The sequence below is a fragment of the Hypanus sabinus genome, chromosome 9, assembly GCF_030144855.1.
Source record: "Hypanus sabinus isolate sHypSab1 chromosome 9, sHypSab1.hap1, whole genome shotgun sequence".
NCBI classification, from domain to species: domain Eukaryota; kingdom Metazoa; phylum Chordata; class Chondrichthyes; order Myliobatiformes; family Dasyatidae; genus Hypanus; species Hypanus sabinus.
Genome location: NC_082714.1, coordinates 115,575,715 through 115,596,726, shown reverse-complemented (window position 1 = coordinate 115,596,726; position 21,012 = coordinate 115,575,715). Strand labels below are relative to the sequence as shown.

The 21,012-nt window shown below is 41.9% G+C and overlaps 1 long non-coding RNA gene across 6 annotated transcripts in view; it reads left to right on the top strand.

Moving 5' to 3' along the window:
- Positions 1-3,912: 3,912 nt before the first annotated feature.
- LOC132399753 (uncharacterized) overlaps positions 3,913-21,012 on the top strand; it is a 31,882-nt gene continuing 14,782 nt past the window's right edge. For 2 of the 6 annotated variants that reach the window (XR_009514062.1, XR_009514059.1), the window contains exons 1-2: positions 3,913-4,223; positions 9,641-9,900. This is a non-coding gene — a long non-coding RNA (uncharacterized LOC132399753). Of the gene's footprint in view, positions 4,224-9,598; positions 9,909-21,012 lie in introns of all 6 variants that reach the window. The other 4 variants (XR_009514064.1, XR_009514060.1, XR_009514063.1 and 1 more) reach the window with 4 other exon arrangements.

Here is a 21,012-nt window from a genome sequence, read left to right as displayed (position 1 = left end):
TACGTGGTTAAATACTAAAACAATAATTTTGCATTCTGAACAAAAGCAACCTGTAGAGGACTCTGAAAATCAGCAATGTTAAGAACATTCAGGTGGCATGTACTGAGGGAGAAATGAGTTAACTTTTTAGTTTGAACTTTAGGCAGGTAAGGAGATAAGGTGAGGGAAGGAAACAGGAATGGGGAATAATGAAGGTTGGGAGGGAGAATTATCGGAAGTTAGAGGAGAGGGAGATCCCGCTTCTTCTGCTGGACAGAGCGTGGCTGCTCAGTGAAGTGGTCTCCCAATCTGCATCAGATCTCACCGATATACACAAGGCCACACCGGAAGCACCGATATAATAGGTGACCCCAATATACTCGCAGGTGAAGTGTTGCCTCACCTGGAAGGTCTACTTGGGGCCCTGAATAGTACTGAGGGAGGATGTGTAGGGACAGGTGGGGCATCTGTTCCTGGTGAAAAGATGAGTGCCAGGAGGGAGATCAGTGCAGAGGGATCAGTGGACAAGGGTGTCGCTTAGGGAGCGATCCCTGCAGAAAGCGGGGGTAGGGAAAGATGTGCTTAATGGTAGGATTCCATTGGAGATGGCAGAAGTTACGGAGAATTATGTGCAGGATGCAGATGCTGGTGGGGTGGTAGGTGAGGACAAGAGGAACCCTATCTCTGGTGTGGCAGCAGGGGGATGGGGCGAGGGCAGACATGTGCAAAATTGAAAGTGATACTAGATCCACCAGATGGAGGAGAATGGTGGTGGAGGGGAACTGGATGTTGTCCAGAAAGAAGCGGAGATCTTTGAGGCCTTCTGATGGGGGAATGGAGTTGTATAGAGACAGGTATTGCATCACCAGTATCATTCTCCAGCTCAAGAAAAAGTGGGATCTCCCCATAGCCACCCATTAAATTCCACTTGCCATTGCCATTCTGACATGTCAATCCATGGGCTCCTCTACTACAGCAATGAGGCCACTCTCAGGTTAGACGAGCACCACCTTATATTCTGTCTGGGTAGCCTCCAGCCTAATCGCATGAACATCGATTTCTGGAAATTCTGGTCATTGCCCCTCCCTCACTTCACCATTCCCCATTCCTGTTTCCCTCTCTCACCTTGCCTCATTCCCTGCCCATTATCTCCCTCTGGTGCTCCTCCCCTTTCCCTTTCTTCCATGGTCTTCTACCCTCTCCTATCAGATTCCCCCTCCTCCAGCCCTTTATCTCTGTCACCTATCAACTTCCCAGCTCATCACCCCTTCCCCCTTTAATAATATAAAAGAGGATACCAGAAGGTTTTTTTTCAGATTTATAAAGTGTAACGGAGAGGTGAGAGTGGACATCAGACTGAGGGAAAATGATGCTGGAGAGGAAGTAATATGGGACAAAGAAATGGCAGAAGAACTACTTAAGTACCTTGTGTCAGTCTTCACCATGGAAGACATGAGCAGTATGCCAAAGTGTCAGGGGGAGAAGTAAGTGTAGTTGTCCTTACTAAGGAGAAGTTGCTTGGAAACCTGAAAAGTTTGAAGATCAGTAAATCACCTGGACCAGATGAACTACACCTCAGGCTTGTGAGAAAGGTAGCAGAAGAGATCGTGGAGGCAATAATAATGATCTTTCAATAATGAATACATTCTGGAATGGTTCCCAAGGACTGGGAAATTGCAAATGTCACTCAACTCTTTCAGAAGGGAGGGAGACAGATGAAAGAAAATTATGGGCTAGTTTGCCTGACTTCTGTGTTTGGGAAGATGTTGGAGTCCATTGTTAAGAATGAGGTTTCAGGGTATTGGAGGCATTTCATAAAATAGGCTAAAGTCAGCATGGTTTCCTTAAGGGAACAATCTTGTGTGACAGATCTGTTGGAATTCCTTGGGAAATAACAGGCAGAATAAACAAAGAAGAGTCAGTGGATGTTGTTTACTTGGATTTTCAGAAGGCCTTTGACAAGACGCTGCACATGAGACTGCTTAATAAGATAAGAGCCCAGGGTCCTATAGCATGGATAGAAGATTGGCTGACTAGCAGATGAAAAATAGTGGGAATAAAGGGGGCCTTATTCTGGTTGGCTGCCGATGAATAGTGCTATTCTGTAGAGGTTGGTTTTAGGACTGCTTCTTTTCACATCATATGCCAATGATTTGGATAACAGATTTGACCATTTTGATCCTTTCCCTTCTCCAGCTCTGTATCACTTTTCCCAATCACCTTTCCAGCTCTTAGCTTCATCCCACCCCCTCCGGTCTTCTCCTATCATTTCACATTTCCCCCTCCCCCTCCTACTTTCAAATCTCTTAGTATCTTTACTTTCGGTTAGTCCTGACGAAGGGTCTCAGCCTGAAACGTCGACAACGCTTCTCCCTATGGATGCTGCCTGGCCTGCTGTATTCCACCAGCATTTTGTGTGTGTTGTTCATGTTTGAGACCGAGTTTGCAGATGATATGAAGATAGACGGAGGGGAAAGTAGTATTAAGGAAGCAGTGAGGTTACAGATGGACAGATCACGAGAAAAGGCAAAGAGGTGGCAGATGGAATTCAGTATCAAGAAATGTACTATCATGCACTGTGGTTGAAGAAATAGAAGTGTAAACTATTTTCTAAATGGAGAGAAAATTCAAAAATCTAAGCTGCAAGGGGACTTGGGAGTCATCGTGCAGGATTTCCTAAAGGTTCATTTTCAGGTTGAGTCGGTGGTAAGGAAGGCAATTGCAATGTTAGCATTCATTTTGAGAGGTCTAGAACATCAGAGCAAGAATGTAATTATGAGGCTTTATGAGGCATTGATCAGATTATACATGACGTATTGTGAATAATTTTGGGCCCTTTATCTAACACAAGATGCGCTGGCAATGGAGAGAGTCCAGAAGAGGTTCACGAAAATGAAAGGTTTAATGTGTGAGGAGTGTTTGATGTCTCTGGACCTGTGCTAGCAGGAGTTTAGATGAATGAGAGGCATCATATTGAAACCTAATGAATATCGACAAACCTAGATAGAGTGAACGTGGGGAGGATGTTTCTTGTAATGGTGAAACTAGGAGCAGAGGTCACAGTCTCAGACTAGAGGGACGCTCATTTAGAATAGAGATGAAGAGGAACAGAAAGAACTAGAATCCATTCCTCTGCCTTTGACCTGTGATGGATGACCTGTTTGTCTGCAACTCGTTGGTATGTCGTTTTAGCATATGGGAGTTATACCTAAGCTTTGGAAATCCTTTGTGTTTCAAAAACCATTCATAATCTGTGAGTTTTAAATGTGTTTAAAGACCTTTATCTAAATGTAAATGAGCATCGCTAAAAATAAATGAACTGTGTTTAATCTACTTTCTTAGCTGGAAGTATCTCCTCTTTGGTAGGGAGGAGTGACCCACCACTCAAATAGTGGGTACGGACAGCTAAACTTGTCATTGATAGGGAAGTGATCTAGCCTTTGAAGAGTAGATAGCTACTGTATAACCTCCTTATAGTGAGAGTACCCATCGCTAGCAAGATCAGATTGAGCCGAAGATGTTCACTCCAGTTCAGAACTAAGCAGACAGCAAACCCAATACCATCTCAAAAGTTGAGGTAATGGGCCATGACCTTTCATGAGGGCCCTTTCCATGGATGCTGCCTGATAGTTCCTCCAGCATTTTGTATATGTCATCTCCATATGAAATTACCTTACTATTTTAGTGGATTGCTTTGTTACTTAATAATTGGTTCACTTTAAATTCATCATTGTTCATTTGAATAGCAAATTAATTGTATCAATGTAACTACGCAATGCCAACAGTGACTTCATCCATTGAGTTGTGCAATTCCATAAATCCAATCATAAAACTCAAATCTGTGTAACAATATACATCTTAAAATTAATGGAATGCATGCCTAGTGGCAAATAAATAGTTAATCATAAATCTCCAGAAACGAACAATAAGAGTCACAGTATAGCTCCTAATATCAGGAAGATGCCTTACTGTCACTCAAAGGCCACAAGATTATTGAGAGGTTTTCTCGGTGGGGGAGTAAGATTCTTCTTAGTTCTTGAACAATGATCTGAAGCTGTCAGTTATGAAATATTGTGCAATGCTAGGCAAGAACATACCAGTACTTAACCAGTTCTGAGTCATTTAATGATTGACAGATTCAGAACACCATCCCGCATGGAGAAGAATGTTAACCTCAGCTGGAGTAGGCTTCCCACAGAGGACTTCTCCTTTTCTCATAACCTTTGATAGAAAGAACCTCTCAGGTAAGTTTAACTAACTAACAGACTTTTTTTGTAGATTTTTAAAGGAGGGAAAAAAATTTTAATATATCTGGAAATAATTTTAATATATGATTCTGAAGTGCGATGTTAATTGTATAAGTTAGCCTTTAAAAAACGTCAATGTAATCAAAGCAGAAATGTTCTTCATAAATCCAAACTTCAATTTTATAAAAACAAATAGAGCACTTTTGTTTCTTGACTTTAAATACATTCAAAATAAAATTCAAATCTTGGGCTGAAACACAAAATGCAGATCGTTAGTATCCATTAACAGAGGTAAATTAAGGAAATATTATTAGTCAGGTTAAATAGAAAGCTATGTTTATATTTTTTAGTCTAGACATTTTTAAGGATGCATCCTATCAGGATGACTTTCAAGGAGACACTCAGTATAATGCCTTATGAATTAACTGTTCAGGTGCTAAGACCCACATAGTTTGCTGGCACTCTGTCTGAACTGTTCCAAAACTCTAAATTGAAGTTTCGACTGCCTGTTGTTGATAACTCATCAGGTGTGTCCGCACTACAGCAAGGCATAACCCCCACAAACTATCTCTATATTTCACAACCAAGGAAAGTGAGATTCAGACTAGCAAAAGCAGAATTATTGCTGCAGTTCAACTGTTTTGGCAATGCCTAGTCAAGAAGGGAAGCTGGCTTGTGATTAACTTCACAATGGATTGCAACGAGGGCCAGTCAGTGGGTCTGGAAAGAACTGCTATTCACTGCAGTTCTGTGCATTCTGGTCTCTATCACCTGCACTGTATCACTGAAACCTTGATCTGGCTGGGAGGTCAGATACTAGTGCATATCAATAATTGGCATAAAAAAAGTTAATACAGTTAATTTTTAATATATGCTGCATATTTTAATCACTTATCAAAAATAAAAAAATTGCATTTGTACTATCAAAAAAATAAATAAATATATGGCATTAAAACTGAGATAGCTGGCTTTTGTGATCAATGTGAGCAGGTTGCTGACAAACTATCTGACTGGTCCTCAAGCTTTAAGCCAGTATAGGTGGACAACAAGCATAGCAGCTTTCATTTGGATGGGTCCATGCTCTTCACTGAAAAGTGGTTTGGTTCCATCCTCACCCACTCCAGCAATATTTTAATTAATATTTGAATTATTTTAAGTAACGTAATTTTTGTTCATCATTTAAGTTACTTGGTAATTTTAACTTTATCTTTATAAGCCACTTTTAAATGGCCCTATCAGAGGCAAGTGCAGAAATAGATGGGGGCCGAGTAGAGATATCTTAAAAATAACTAGTGACAGGAGAAGTACCAGAGGATTGGACGATACCCAATGTTGTTCTGCTGTTTAAAAAAGGCTCCAAAGAGAAACCAGGAAATGATACGGCAGTCAGTCTGATATCAGTTGTGAGAAAGTTATTGAAGTTATTCTAAGGGACTGGATACGCAAGTATTTGGATAGACACGGATTGATTAGGATAGTCGACATGGCACCATACATGGTAGGTAATGTCTAACCAATCTATTAGAGTTTTTTGAGGAAGTATCAGGGAAGTTGGTGAAGGCAAGGCAGTAGACGTTGTCTACGTGGATTTTGACAAGGTCCTGCATGGGAGCATGGTCAAGCAGGTTGAATCACTCAGCATTCAGGGTGAGGTAGTAAATTGGATGAGACATTGGCTTTGAAGGAGAAGTCAGGGAGTGCTAGTAGAGGGTTGCCTCTCTGACTGGAAGCTTGTAACTAGTGTTGCTGCCCTGCTGAGATTGGTGCTGGGCCCTTTATTGTTTGTCATCTATATCAATGATCTGGATGATAATTTGGTTAACTGGATCAGCAAATTTGTGGATTACACTAAGATCAGGGGTGTAGTGAACAATGAAGAAGGTTACCATGAATTGTAGAGGGAACTGCATCAGCTGGAGAAATGGGCTGAAACACTGCTGAAGGAATTTAATGCAGGCAAGCGCGACAATTGGGTAGGACCATTCAGGGTGGGTCTTATACAGTGAACGGTAGCTCACAGAGAAGTGTGTCATAGCAAAGAGATCTGGGAATACAGGTCCAGAATTCATTGAAAGTGGTGCCACAGGTAGATTAGGTTGTAAAGAAAGCTTTTGGCACATTGGCCTTCATAAATCACTGTACTGAGGGCAGAATATCGGATGCTATGTTGAAGCTGTTTAAGACATTGCTGAGCCCTACTTTTTAGTACTGTGTGCATTTCTGGTCATCTGTCTGCAGGAAAGATGTGAACAAGGTTGAAAGAGTGCAGAGAAAACTAACAAGGATGTTGCCAGGTCTGGAGGACCTGAGTTATAAGGAAAGATTGAATAGGTTAGGACTGTATTCTATAGAACATAAAAGACTGAGGGGAGATTTGATAGAGGTATACAATATCATGAGGGGTATAGATATGGTAAATGCAAACAGGCTTTTTTCACTGAGGTTGTGTGGGACTACAACCAAAGGTCACGGCTTAAAGGCGAAAGGCACGAAGGAACATAAGGGGAAACATCTTCACTCAGAATATCATGAGAGTGTGGAATGAGCACCCAGCACAAGCAGTCTCTCAGCTCAATTTAACATTAAAAGGAAGTTTGGATAGGTACATCATTAGTCGAGTAAAGGGGTCTGTGGTCCCGGTGCAGGTTGATGAGAATGGGCAGTTTAAATGGTTTTGGCATGGGTAGGCTGAAGGCCTATTTCTATGCTGTACTTCTCTATGACTCCTTAACTCTATGACTGAAATGGCAGAGAAGAGCTGTTGGTACCTGTGTTGTACAGTGTTAGTACCTCTGTATCCTTTTCATTGGCTACAGCTCTGCCTTTAATACCATCATTCCAAATAAAATGATTCATAAGTGCCAGACCCTGGGTCTTAGCACTCAGATCTGCAGCTGGATCTTCAACTTCCTCACAGACAGGACCCAGGCTGTAAAAATAGGGGCCAAGCTCTCCTCTACAATCACTCTGAGCACCGGTGCCCCACAAGGCTGTGTACTCAGCCCCCTGCTGTACTCACTGTACACCCATGACTGTGTAGCCAAGTTTCCATCGAACTCAATATATAAGTTTGCTGATGACACCACAATTGTAGGCTGTATCTCGGGTAATAATGAGTTTGAGTACAGAGAGGAAATTAAGAACCTGGTGGCATGGTGCAAAGACAATAACCTATTCCCCAACATCAGCAAGACGAAGTAATTGGTTGTTGACTTCAGAAACCGCACAACCCCATCTACGTCGGTGGTGCGCAAGTGGAACAAGTCAAAAGCTTTAAGTTCCTTGGGGTCAATATTACAAATGACCTGACTTGGTCTAACCAAGCAGAGTCCACTGCCAAGAAGGCCCACCAGTGCCTTTACTTCCTGAGAAAGCTGAAGAAATTTGGCCTGTCCCCTAAAACCCTCACTAATTTTTATAGATGCACCGTAGAAAGCATTCTTCTAGGGTGCATCACAACCTGGTATGGAAGTTGTCCTGTCCAAGACCGGAAGAAGCTGCAGAAGATCATGAACACAGCCCAGCACATCACACAAATCAATCTTCCATCCTTGGACTCACTTTACACCACATGCTGTCGGAGCAGTGCTGCCAGGATAATCAAGGACAAGACCCACCCAGCCAACACACTTTTTGTCCCTCTTCCCTCCGGGAGAAGGTTCAGGAGCTTGAAGACTCATAGGGCCAGATTTGGGAACAGCTTCTTCCCAACTATGATAAGACTGTTGAACGGATCCTGACCCGGATCTGGCCCATACCTTCCAAATATTTGGACCAGTCTCTCGGTTTTTTATTTTGCACTACCTTACTTTCCCTTTTCTATTTTTTAATGACTTATAATTTAAATTTTTATTATATTTATTATTGATTTGCACTCCGGGGAGTGTGAAGCACAGAATCAAATATCGCTGTGATGATTGTACGCTCTAGTATCAATTGTTTGGTGACAATAAAGTACTAAAGAAAAGTAACTCCAGAAGTGTGATCGCTCCCCTGTAAACATTTTAGCTGTGGAATGAACATTAAATATACATAGGGAAATATTTATAATGTTAGGTGAATCTACCATATCTAGTACCATGACAACTATTAACAACAAATATGTAATGAAGTTCTACAACTTTTTCGTTATATCCACAATTCCTGATCCCATGATTTAGGAGCAAACAAATAGCAATGTCTCCACCTAGTGGCTGAAAGAACAAATAACCCAGGCTTCCTCACAGCAGATTACTTTTGGTTTACAACAGATTTACATTGGTTTATCATGCCAATATTTCTCCAACAAAAGTATTGTGAAGGAAAAGGCATTCCTACAAATGTTGCCAATTGCTGAAGAGAAAGATGGCCTAATTTTCATGTAAGGATTTTGTGCTGCAGTTACTAACCAGTGCAAATACTTCACTTTGAAGAGAAATCCATATACTTACTAAAAAGAGAATTTGGAAATGGACAAACATTAAAGAACATGAAAGTGAACAGGTGAATTAAATGAAACCCTGCTGCTTAGTGAAGATAAACATTAAACAAACCTGATAAGTGGAACATTCTATTTCTGTGACATAATAATATTCAATTCAAATGGAAAATAATTAAAACAAAATCAGTTTACTCATCTTATTTTAATTAAATGTCATTAGTTGTGCCAATTGTGTATTTTTTCACACCCTATGGAAGAATGGAGAGCATGATACCTTATGCAATTATAGGAAAGATGTCAACAAATTAGAGAGCGTACAGAGGAGATTTACTAGAATGTTACCTGGGTTTCAGCACCTAAGTTACAGGGAAAGATTGAACAAGTTAGGTCTTCATTCTTTAGAGCATAGAAGGTTGAGGGGGGATAGAGGTATTTAAAATTATGAGGGGGATAGATAGAGTTGATGTGGATAGGCTTTTTCCATTGTGAGTAGGGGAGATTCAAACAAGAGGACATGAGCTGAGAGCTAAGGGGCAAAAGTTTAGGGGTAACATGAGGGGGAACTTCTTTACTCAGAGAGTGGTAGTTGTGTGGAACGAGCTTCCAGTAGAAGTGATAGAGGCAGGTTTGATTTTGTCATTTAAAAAAAAATTGGATAGGTATATGGACAGGAAAGGAATGGAGGGTTATGGGCTGAGTGCAGGTAAGTGGGACTAGGTGAGAGTAAGCATTCAGCATGGACTAGAAGAGCCGAAAATGGCCTGTTCCCATGCTGTAGTTGTTATATGGTTATGTGGTTACCTATAGCTTGCTTGCATTATCTTCTGTTCCTACAATTTTAATTGCAGGGGGTGTAGCTTAGGAGACAATGGCACTTAACAGCAACTCCTTTGCTTTCATCTTCAGAAACAGATCTATTTCTATCTTTAATATCTTTATTTTTTCCTCTCAGGGTTCTTTTGAAAACCTACACACTGATTTTGGCTCTTTGCAGGAATGGAGCCCGCTCTCGGGGTCTCACTGGCCACTATTTGAAATTCCAAGGGCACAGCCTAGAAGACCAGTTCGCCTCCGGGGTTCCGGAATTTCGTGGCTCTGGAGGCAGGTGGACTTGAGGTCGGTACCTCTGCAGGAAATCAGTGTGTCATGGGAGACAGAAGATTGAAACCAGTGAGCTGGCTGCTGGCTGTGTGCCCAGAGACCTGAGTTCTTTAGGCACAGAGCTCGGAAAAAGCGATGCAGACTTTTAACATCGTAAGTCAGTGAGTTGTTTGTTATGTCCCCCCTCTCACTGTGAAACAGAGACACCTCTTTTTCCCTTATTAGGGAGAGAGAGAGCCTGTGGTATGTTGAATTACCGGGTGAACGAGAAGTCCTTAGGGTACCTCGTCTGTGTCTTTATTGATGCTTTGCTGCACACTTGAGTGCTCAGTGGGGGGCATTGATGCTTTTTTTGCTGGTGGGGGAGGGGGATCATTGCTTACTGCTGCTTACGTGTGGGAGGGGGAGTTGAGGGGCTTTGGGGTTCTAACATTTAACTGTCATTCATTCTTTGGGGCACTCCTCTGCTTTCATGGATGGTTGCAAAGAAAAAGATTTCAGGATGTATATTGTATACATTTCCCTGACATTAAAAGTACCTTTGAAACCTTTGATCTGGTTCTTTAAAGATACAGCATGGAAACGGGCCTTCCAGACCAACAAGATGCACCACCCAAGGATGCTCCTATTTATCACTAGCCTAATCAATTTACAGGACATTTTACTTTGACTAATTTACTCACTAACTGGTATATCTTTGGACTGTGGGGGGAAACTGAAGCACCTGGGGTCAGTCCATACAGTTACAAGGTGAATGTGCAAACTCCTTACAGACAGCACTAGAACTGAACTCCCAACTCTGGAAAGCTCTGAACTGTAATAGTGTCATGCAAACTGCTGCATTACTGTGCTGCCCAAATTTTTGCTTCAAATGCTGATCAGAGCAGTTATCATGGTAGTCCCCATCATGATAAAATGAGTAACCCTATCCCATTGGGATCTGAAATAAATTTTGTCAGGAAAGATTAACCTCTGGAGCTGTGATTGGAGAGGAGATAGCAGGAAGTGAGTGCGAGATAGAGTATGGTAGTAGAAGCATGAAGGAGGGTGATGGGAGATTTTAACTTTCCCAATATTGATCGGCATTTCCTTAGAGCAAGGGGTTTAGATGGGGTGGAGTTTGTTAGGTGTGTTCAGGAAGGTTTCCTGACACAATATGTAGATAAACCAACCAGAGGAGAGGCTGTACTTGAACTGGCATTGAGAAATGAACCTGGTCAGATGTCAGGTCTCTCAGGAGAGAATTTTAGAGGTAGTGATCACAACTCTTTTTCCTTTACCATTGCGTTGGAGAGGAATAGGAGCAGACAATTTGGAAAAAATACATTTAATTGTGGTAGGAGGAAATATGATGCTATTAGACAGGAACTTGGGAGCAGATGTTCTCAGGGAAATGTACAGTAGAAATGCGGCAAATGGTCAGGGAACATTTGCATGACATTCGGCATAGGTATGTCCCATTGACATATGGAAAGGATGTTAGGGTTAAAAGAAAAACCATGGAGTACAAAGGATATGGAAAATTTAGTTAAGAAAAAAATAAAAGCTTACGAAATGTTCAAGAAAGTTGCAACTGATAGAGTTCTAGATAATTACACAGTTGCCAGGAAGGAGTTTAAGAATGAAATTAAGAGAGCCAGAAAGGGCCATGAGAAGGCATTAGCAAGCAGGATTAAGGAAAACCCCAAGGCTTTCTACAAGTACACGAAGAGCAAGGGGATGAGCCATGTGAGAATAGGACCAATCAAATGCAATAGTGGAAACATGTACATGGAGTTGGAGGAGGTAGCAAAGGTACTTAATAAATACTTTGTTTCAGTATTCACCAGGGAAAAGGACCTTGGCAATTGTGGGGATGACTTATAGCGGACTGAAATGCTTGAGCATATAGACATTAAGAAAGAGGACATGCTGAAGCTTTTGAAAAGCGTTAAGTTAGCTAAGTCACTGAGACCAGATGAGATACACCTCAGGCTACTGTGGAAAGTGAAGGAGGAGATTGCTGAGTCTCTGTCAATGATGGAAGTAGTACTGGAGTATTAGAGCTTTGCAAAATGTTGTTCCCTTGATCAAGGAGAGTAGAGATAACCCAGGAAATTATAGACCAGTGAGTCTTGCTTCAGTGTGAGCAAGTTGTTGGAGAAGATCCTGAGAGACAGGATTTATGAGCATTTGGGGAGATATAATCTATTTATGGATAGTCAACATGGTTTAGTCAAGGGCAGGCTATGCCTTATAAACCTTATTTAACTATTTGAGGATGTAACAAAACACATCAATGAAGATAGAGCAGTGGATGTGGTGCATTTGTTTTCAGCAAGGCTTTTGATAAGGTTCTCCATGCAAGGATTATTCAGAAAGTAATGAGGCATAGTATCCAAGGGGACCTTGCTTTGTGAATCCAGAATTGGCTTGCCCACAGAAGGCAAAGGGTGATTGTAGGTGCCTGCATGGAGATTGGTGACCAGGTGTTCCACAGCAATCTGCTCAGGGATCCCACCTCTTTGTGATTTTTTATAAATGACTTGTATGAGGAAGTAGTAGTATGAGTTAGTAGTAGCTGATGATGCAAAGATTGGGGGTGTTGTGGATAGTCCAGAGGGTTGTCAGAGGTTACAGTAGGACATCAATAGAATGCAGAAGGTGATTCATTTCAGTAAAGCCAAATTTGATGACAGAATATGTTAATAGAAAGACTCTTCACAGTATGGAGGATCAGCAAGATCTTGGGGTCCATGTCAAAGCTACAGCACAGGTTGACAGTTATCACAAGCAGACATGGAATGGACCCAAATGCAGGACACAGGCACTGAAGTACTAGAGGTAGGACAGGATGGGGATGCCATGGCATGCAAGGCATAATGCAGGCAAGGCAGAAGAGCCCCCTGGGGCAGGCACATAACTCCTGGGCAGGGCCACCTCCCAGGCAGGAACACAGAAGCCCAGGCAAGACACAGAACCCTGGGCAGGTGCAGGCACAACCCATAGGGAGCAATGGGTGGAAAGGGTCAGAGTCCTCAGGGCAGGCCACATGGATCCCAGGCAGGACCACCTCCCAGGCAGAAGCACAGAGGCCTGGGCAAAGCATAGACACCTGGGCAGGTGCAAGGCACAACCCATCTGAGGTGAGGGGTAGGAAGGGGACCAAGTCCCCCCACCAGGCAACAGCAGACAGCCTGGCTTCCCCAACAGAGGAAATGGACAGGAAGGGACAGAACCACCCAAGGGGTAACAGCAACAGCCTGGCTTACCCAATAGAGGTAAGGGGACAGAAGGGAGCTGGGTCCAGGGTGAGCAGCAGGACTACCATGATACACCAGTAATTTAGGAAAGGCAACTGACAGTGTGACAGCACAGACAAGACAAATAAGGCAGATCAGTAGGACCAGCTCACACACCAGGGAACAAGACAACCCCCCATCTAGGCTCAGTCCCCGAGCCCCTTATAAACACCTGCCCCTAATAGGCAACAGGTGTATCTCCTTAAGCCAAGATGATCCAATGGCTCCGGGTGACAGGAGGGCTGGCTGCAAGGCCCAAGGTTCGGAGTCCGTGGATCGGAGCAAGACCCGGAAGGCGGGCTCCGGACCAGACTCTAACAACAGTATTGTTAAGAAGGTGTATGGTGTGTTGGCATTCCTCAACCATAAGACTGATTTCAGGAACTGAGATGTAATGTTATAGCTATACAAGACCTATACCCACTCGGAGTACTGTGTTCAGTTCTGTCACCTCACTACAGGAAGGATGTGGATACTATAGAAGGATGCAGAGGAGAATTACAAGGATGTTGCCTGGATTGGAGAGTGTGCCTCATGAGAATAGGTTGAGTGAACTTGGCCTTTTCTCCTTTGAGTGACAGAGGATATGAGGTGCCTGAGAGAGGTGTATAAGACAATGAAAGGCATTGATCGTCTGGATAGCCAGAGTCTTTTTCCCAGGCTGGAATGGCTAGCACGAAGGGGCATAGTTTTAAGGTGCTTGTAAGTAGGTGCAGAGGGGATGTCAGGGGTAAGTTTTTCACTCAAAGAATGGTGGGTACATGGAATGCACTGCTGGCGACGGTGGTGGAGGCAGATACATAGGGTTTTTTAAGAGACCCTTAGATAGGTACGTGTAGTTATGAAAAATCAAAGGCAACACCATGGGGTAATTCTAGGCAGTTTCTAGAGTAGGTTACATGGTCAGCACAACATTGTGGGCTGAGGGGCTTGTAATGTGCTGTAGATTTCTGTGTTCTATGTTTGGCAGATAGTCAGAGGATCTAGGAGAAAGCAGGAACATAGAAAAGGAAGCAAACTCAATGATGGTGAAGAATGGTGTGATATTGGAAAGAAGAGAAAACAGGAATTTAAGGTATTAATGAAGTTTGACTCTGCTCCTCGGAGTTTTCCTAATCTGATCCAGTTAACTTCTGATCTTAAAAAAGTGCTGGGGATCTAGTTGGTGCTCATCGACCTCAAGATGAGACGTTGCAGGTGATATGCGCTGAAAGTACAGAAAGGCATAGAGCCTCGGCTTTGAAATCTATTGGTGGTGGGAATGTAATTACAACATTGTTTATGGAAAGACAGCGGTGTGGTATTGGGAGTTCCTCCAGCTGTCTCCATGGACCAGATAAAAAAGAATTTGTAAGATGGAAAAGTGATTGAAGCAAAATGGTTCAATAAGTTTCAATATACAGTACATAAAGATAGTCTCACAATTAAGATTAAATTTGACAGTACTTCATTGCCGAATAGTTTAAGTTTTGAGTTATGGGTTTCGGGTGGTATGTGTCTACTCCTCTGATGCTTTAATTGTAAGAAATTTGGACATGTAGCTGCTGTGTGCCATTGGAAGAAATGCTGCAGTAGGTGTGGTGGTGAACATTACTATGTAGCCTATGGTGATGTTGTAATTGTGGTGGGGAACAGTGCTGTGCTGGAGGATGTAAAGTTCATATTAAATAATTGAAATTCTGCAAGTGAGACTGAAATATGCTGAAGCCCTGCAGAAAGTCGATAAGGTTGAGAGGCTTATACCCAGTCTTCCGACAAGGAATTGTTTATCCGGCTTACTCATTCATTACTCATGGAACTTTTATGGTAAGATCTGTATGGCAAATGTAATCAACTGTACATCTCAAGCTAAGAGTCAAACGGAAGACAAGACATCATTTCAAGGCTGCAGATAAATATCTTGATATTGCTAGATTGTTGTTGGAGAGAGTAAGTGAGGCTAGAACTCTCAGTTAACAGTCTCTTGTTCGGTGGAATGCCAGGAGTTTAGTTGCTAATGGTCAGGGAGTTTAAAAGTTTCCAGAGGATATGCCTTATTTCCCAGATATTATCTATATTTAGGAGACTTGGTCAAATCCTCAGTTGGATTTTGTTTTACAGGGATAGTACGGAGGGTATCGGGATTTGGTTGGTGTAGCTACTTTCATTAAACATTGGATAGGGTATAGGCTAGGGCAAGTATGTGAATCTTGTGAGCTTCTATTGATAGAAATATGAGATGAATATGGAAAGTAATGTTAATTATTTTCACAGTCCCTGTGATAAATTAGCCTCTGAAGAATTGGGGAATGTTGGGGGTCATATGACTCAGACTAGATTGGTGTGTTAATGGTGGAGGATTTTTTGGATAGTCATTGTTTCATGTTTCTCTGTGATGGTAGAGGAATTATATTTGACATTCAGCATCTGCCATTGATCTCACATTGGCATCTGATTCTATTGCGGGTATCGCAGAGTGGGATACTTACGAGAAGAATTTTGGTAAGGAGTGAACGATCTCTTTTTGAGTTTTGAGTTTGAGTGTTTTGTAAAAAAGAATGGGGAAAAATTGCAGTGTCCAGATGTGCAAAGCTGATAGAGACCTATCCACACAGACTCAAGGCTGTCATTGCTGCCAAAGGTGCATCTACTAAACACTGACTTGGAGGTGAATACTTACATAATCAATTATTTTGTGTTTTACATTTGTAATTAATTTAGATCTGATGTACATTCTACTAATCCCCCCATTGGATCCAGCACGAACTTGAGTTTTCCCAGCTTCCTGCATATTGAAATCCCCATGACTATAGTAACGTTGCCCTTTTGACAAGGGCAATGAGAGAGAAAGATGTGCTTAGTTGTGGGTTCCTGTTAGAGATGGCAGAAGTTACAGACAATTATGTGCTGGACATGGATGCTACTGGAGTGGTAGGTGAAAACTAGAGGAACCCTAACCCTATGGTGGGAGAATGGGGTGAGGCCAGACATTCATGAAATGGAAGAGATATGGTTGAGCACAGTGATGATGGTGGAGGAAGGGAGGCCCCTTTCTCTGCAGAAGGAGGAAATCTCAGTAGTTCTGGAATGAAAAGCCTCATCCTGAGAGTGGATGCATTGGAGACAGAGGAACGGACAGAAGGGGATGGTATTCTTACAAGCGATAAGGTGGGAAGAGGTATAGTCCAGGTAGCTGTGAAAATCAGTTGGTTTATAAAATATATCACTAGTTAAACTGTCACCAGAGGTGGAGACAGAGAGATTGAGAAAGAGGAAGAAGGTGTTGGAAATGGACCAAGTAAATTTGAGGGCAGGGTGGAAGTTGGAGGTAAAGTTAATGAAATCAACAAGCTCAGCATGGGTGCAAAAAGCAACACCAATGCAATTACCAGTGAAGCATATGAGGAGTTAGGAAGCAATACCAGAGTAGGCTTGGAACATGGACTGTTCCACGTAGTCAAGAAAAAGGCAGGCATAGCTGAGACCTATACAAGTGCCCATAGCTACACCTTTGGTTTGAAGGAAGTGGGAGGATCCAAAGGAGAAATTATTGAGGGTGAGGATCAGTTCCTCCAGACGGAGGAGAGTGGTGATGGAAGGAATTGGTTGAGTATGTTGTCCAGAAAAAAGCATCCATAATGAAATATTCATAATGATCAGGGCCAGCGAACTTTAAAGTCATTAAAAAGATCAAGAGTATGAGAAGTGTCACAGATGTAGGTAGGAAGGGACTGACCGAGTTGGTTGGGGGGGGGGGGAATAAAACAGAGTTAAGATATGCAGATGCAAGTCCGGCAAGGCAGGAACAAGCAGAAACAATGGGTTTACCTGAAAGGCCAGGTCTATAGATCTTGGATCAGAGGTAGTATTGGATGTTGCAGGGTAAGGGAACAATAAGATTGGTGGCTGTGGCTGACAGATGCCCAGAGCAGATAAGGCGACTGAAGTTGGAACAAGTGTCAGTGATTGTTTCCTTGGTATGTGGATGAATGTGAAACTTATATGGAAGCATCATGTCAATAAACTACTTGAGAGGTGTAAGGCTGTCCTTAATCTGCTTTAGTGTTTGGTGAGATATGATGGGCAGGTGTTAATAGGGTATCTGTGTTTATTCTGTATTATGCATTGATTAGAATATTCTTAGATTGTGGTCGTGTGGCATGTGGGTCTGCAGCCCCCTCACTTTTGAAATCACTGAATGTTATTCAAGCCCTGGCTCTACATCTGTCGCAGTACCTTAACGTCTTCTCCTGTCTGTGCTCTATGGATGGAGATGGGTCAGGTGCCGTTGTTTTTGCGAAGATTGCAAATGGCTATGAATCATTGGGTACACCTCAGTGGTCATGAGGATGATCATCCAACTAAAAATATATTGAAAGATTTTTGGGAACATCAAAATCCCTGGACTTGCAGCTTTGAATGGGAAGGAAATGAGCTGGCAGAAAACATGGATCTGTCTAATATGACCTACACTCCTAGTGCAGCACTATCCATTATTTCTCCCTGCCTATTTCCTTTACCTAGGGTGGATTTGACTCTGTGGGGGAGCTCACCAGAACATGCTCAGTGTGTATCTGAAGCGGTAGTGATGACTCTGTATATGCCTCATCAATATGTTGGAATGGTTCCAGCATTCACAGGTCACTCTAAAGACCCAGAGTCTCATAGCACCGGTGCAGCAGTCTATGTCCAGAATCTCAGGTGTCAATTAGAAAAAGGTTATCTAAAACTTTCAGTTTATGTTATTGAAATGGTGGCAATCCTTCTTGCATTGCAGTGGATAGAGGATGTACAGCTAACAGGGATATTGTCTGCCCTGATTCTTTCTGTACATTTCTGTAGTTTTAAGGTAGGTGCGTCCAGTAGTCATCCAGACATTTTGTTAGGCGTTAGACAAAGAATATTACGGCTGCAGTACTTAGAAGTGTATGTCCGCTTTTCGTGGATCCCAACTCATGTAGGGGCCGAAGAAAATGAAGTGGTCGATAAGCTGGCTGAGCAATCTATGAAGATCAGTGCTATTGATGTTGATATTACACTAAGTAAGGGAGAAAGCACAGGCTTTAATTAAGGGCTATGTTCTCTCTATCGGCCTATTCAGCATTGCCGTCTACCAAGCAATGTGGTAACATGCCCACATATCCCCAGTTCAGAAAGTGAGGACAAATTCCCTTTAGTCTACACTCAGTCATCAGCAGTAATAGTCATTGAATCTTAGAGAAGTACAGAGGCAGTCCCTTTGGCCCATCTAGGCAATGGCAAAAACTTTGAAACTGCTCACTCCCATTGAACTGCACTGGGACCTTGTTGTATATTTGATAATTCTATCAAACAGTATTTACTGATCTGTTCAACATTGCTCAGTTTATGTTTTTATAGCTCTGGCCTCATTGTGGCTTTTGTCCATCCAGTAAAGAATAGTGACTGATGTAACATCAAAGCAAAACTTGACTAAGGCATTAGAGAATCCTAGGAGAAACAATGATCAATGAGAATAAAAAGGCAAAACTCTGCACCAATTGGAGTTACTCCCTGCCCAAATATAATTCAGATTTGTTGATGTTTATCAACTAATAATATTGACAATCTCACCTTCAGGACTTTACTGCAAAAATCCTCCAGACTCAATGTTGTTTGTTTGCTTTACATTTCTCTTTAGCTTAAGACCAGAGATGGGAACGTTTGATTAAGCTTGCGCAATGCCCAATTTCTCTCTAGATAATAAAGCATTAAACTATTACACATACCAAAGACCCAAACATTATTTACCCATGCACCATTAAATAATTTGTGCAACACATGATGCCAGGCAATGAGAATATAACCACTTCTCCTTCATGATCAATAGTTATTGGCCTAAAACAGTCCAACACAATACATAATGCTGTGCCTACAAGATGTGTTTGAAGATTGAACATTTCATGGGGATTATTTTCCTTCCATATTCTATAGTCTTCCCACAACATATGTGTCAGGACTACAGTTTAATACATTGCACTTCACTGGGTAGGTACAGCTCCAGCAAGATTAAAGCACCTCAGTAAAATCCAGAACTAACCAGCCCGATTGACCATTTGGTTCCCGAAACACCCTCCTTCCACACCGTAGCAGCTATCTACACCCCTCTCTGACAGCAGCGGCTGTGTAGGCAAGTTGCTGCCTCTTTTCACAACTCAGTTGTACAGTGCAGAAACTGGCCCTTTGGTTCTCAATATTCATGCTATTTGTTACACTCATCCACATTAATCCCAGTTAACCACATTAGGTCCATAGTCTTCTATGCCTTGATGATTCAAGTGCTTGTCAAAGTTCAAAGTAAAATTTATTATCAGAGTACATACATGTCACCACATACAACCGTGAAGTTCTTCTTCTATGGGCATACTTAGCAATCTATCGAATAACAACTGTAAACAGGAACAAACAGTGCAAATGTAGATATAAATAAATTGCAATAAATAATGAGCATGAAATAACAAGATGAAAGAATTGTTAAACGGGTGTAGTTTGTTCAAGAGCCTGATGACTGAAGGGTAATAACTTGCTAATGGTGCTAATCTTGAGGCACGTACCTTCTACATGATGGCAGAAGCAAGAAAAGAGCCTGGCCTGGGTGGTGAGGATCTTTGATAATGGATGTTGTTTTCCTATGGCAATGTATTATGTAGATATGTTCATTGGTTGGGAGGGTTTTACCCATAATGTACTGGGCTGAGTCTACTACCTTTTGTAGGATTTTCTGCTCAAAGGGATTGGTGTTCCCATACCAGCTTGTCTAGCTGCTTCTTAAATTTTGTGAATTTATCTGTCTTCACTATTCCAAATTCCACTCTTTGTGTGAAAAGAAACCCTCCTCAGAACCCCATGTCCTCTTCACTTAGACACACCTACCATTGGGAAAAAGATTCTTATGATATACCCTATTCATCTTCCTCATGATTTTGAATTCCTCTATTAGATCATCCCTCAGCCTCCTCTAATTCAAGAAAAAGAAACTCAGCCTATCCAATTTCCCCTTATAAAATCATGAGGGCATAGATAGGGTAAACGCACATGGTTCTTTTCCCAAGTTTGGGGATTCAGCACCTAAAGAGAATTGTATATCTGAAATGAATTGCCAGAAGAATGGTTGAGGAAGGCACATCTACAACATTGAAAAGGCACTTGGAAAGGTACATCGATAAGAAAGATATAGTGGGATAAGGGCCAAACCAGAAAACTGGGATTAGCTTGGTTGGGAATCTTGCTCAGCATGAACTAGTTGGGCCTGTTACTGAAGTTGAAATATATCATCTTTGAATTTCTTGTATTTTGAATTAAAATTTAATACGTTTCACAATTACAATTGTACTTGAAATGGGAAAATACTTCAATTAATTCTGCATGTCAGTCTTATACAATTGATTTTCTCCTCTTATCTCCTTACTTCTATTGCACCATTTCCATTCTGCTTGCTTGATGTACTTCCCCAAGATAACCAGCCCTTTATCACAAGGGCTGTTGGAATGAGAGCAGCTCTCAATTTGTCTGCATTTTTGAAGAGAATATAATGGATTTCATCCTAACTAAGGTATAAACATTAACATTTCCAAGACTGTGTCTCTCATTATTGCACTAATTATAGACTCTATTTGATAAGATTCATTTGCTAAGGCTCAGCCTTTAGTCTGAAATCATGATATTAGATTTGGTCATGTTTCTGTCAGTGCTCTGAAATAGTCATGTTTAGGGTTAACATGGCTTAGAGTTTTGATGGCAGCCCAGCTGAGATGGGGACACATGAATGCCAAGTTTCTCAGTGACAAGAACATTCGTGCCTGCACTTTGAAAATGATATTCAAGCATTTTTAGCAAAGCTGTATCCAACTCACGCTTGGTTTTTGCTCAGAAGTGGCTTTAAAATATCACATTTCTGAGACTCAGATGCTGAAGCTTCATCCCCTCTATCCTCTCACCTTCAAATGCCCAGGTACTTGTGTACCCCCTGCAGCACCAGTATCTTAAT